This window comes from Macrotis lagotis, chromosome 5, assembly GCF_037893015.1.
Source record: "Macrotis lagotis isolate mMagLag1 chromosome 5, bilby.v1.9.chrom.fasta, whole genome shotgun sequence".
In the NCBI taxonomy this organism is placed as follows: domain Eukaryota; kingdom Metazoa; phylum Chordata; class Mammalia; order Peramelemorphia; family Peramelidae; genus Macrotis; species Macrotis lagotis.
In genome coordinates this window covers 100,230,748-100,231,961 of record NC_133662.1, presented here as the reverse complement: position 1 = coordinate 100,231,961, position 1,214 = coordinate 100,230,748, and positions in this window count along the sequence as shown.

Here is a 1,214-nt window from a genome sequence, read left to right as displayed (position 1 = left end):
TCTTAAGGATCTATCCCACACAGGCTAGACTGGTTATTCTTATTCAACACTTAATGTAAGTCTGGGGAGAGACATCACAATAATAGGAAATCATCAACTTTTTAACTAACAGGACTGATATACTTAAAGGTTATGGAAATGATCCCTGAGGTTTTTTCCTTCTTCAATTTACTAAGTGGCACAACAGAACAAAAAGAAGATATAGAAGTTGTAACTATGGAAATGAGTGTTTTTCCATGATGAATATACTTTTCAATTTAAAATTTTTCCTCTCTTTTCTATATCTGAGAAAACCAAAGTGTGAAAAAAAAATAACAATGCAGAAGTCTTCCCCCAAGTTATCAAATGATATGAACAGGTAATTTTCAACTGAAGAAATTAAGGTTGTCCATAGTCATCTGAAAAAGTGCTCTAAATTACTATTGATTAGAGAAATGCAAATTGAAACAACTCTGTTACCATCTCAGACACATACCAGATTGGCTAATATGACAAAAAAAGGAAAATAATACATCTTTGAGGAGATGTGGAAAAACCAGGACACTAATGCACTGTAGATGGTTTTTGAGCTAATCCAACCATTCTGGAGAGCAAATTGGAATCATGTCCAGTTATAAAACTATGTATGCCTTTGATCCAATAATACTACTACTAAGTCTTCATCTTGAAGAGATTATTAAAAAGAAAAAGGATATATATGTACAAAAATATTTATAGCAACTTTTTTTATGTTGGCATAGAAATGGAAATTGAGGGGATTTCCCTCAATTGGGGAATGACTGATCAAACTGTGGTTTATGAATGTAATGGAATACTCTTGTTCTATAAGAAATCATGAGCAAGTAGATTTCAGAAAAACCTGGTAAGACTTACATGAAGTGATGCTGAGTGAAATGAATAGAAGCAGAATATTGTACATTTTACATTGTATCACTAATATAGAACAGAAATAATAGACTTAGCTTTTCTCAGTAATATAGTGAGCAAAGAAAATTCTTAAAGACTAGTGATGAAAAAGGTTATCCATATCCAGAAAAAAAAGAACTATGGAGTTTGACTGCATATCAAAGCATACTATTTTCTTTTCTTTCCTTTTTTTTTAGGTTTTTTTGCAAGGCAATGGGGTTAAGTGGTTTGCCCAAGGTCACATAGCTAGATAATTATTAAGTGTCTGAGGCCAGATTTGAACTCGGGTACTCCTGACTCCAGGTGCT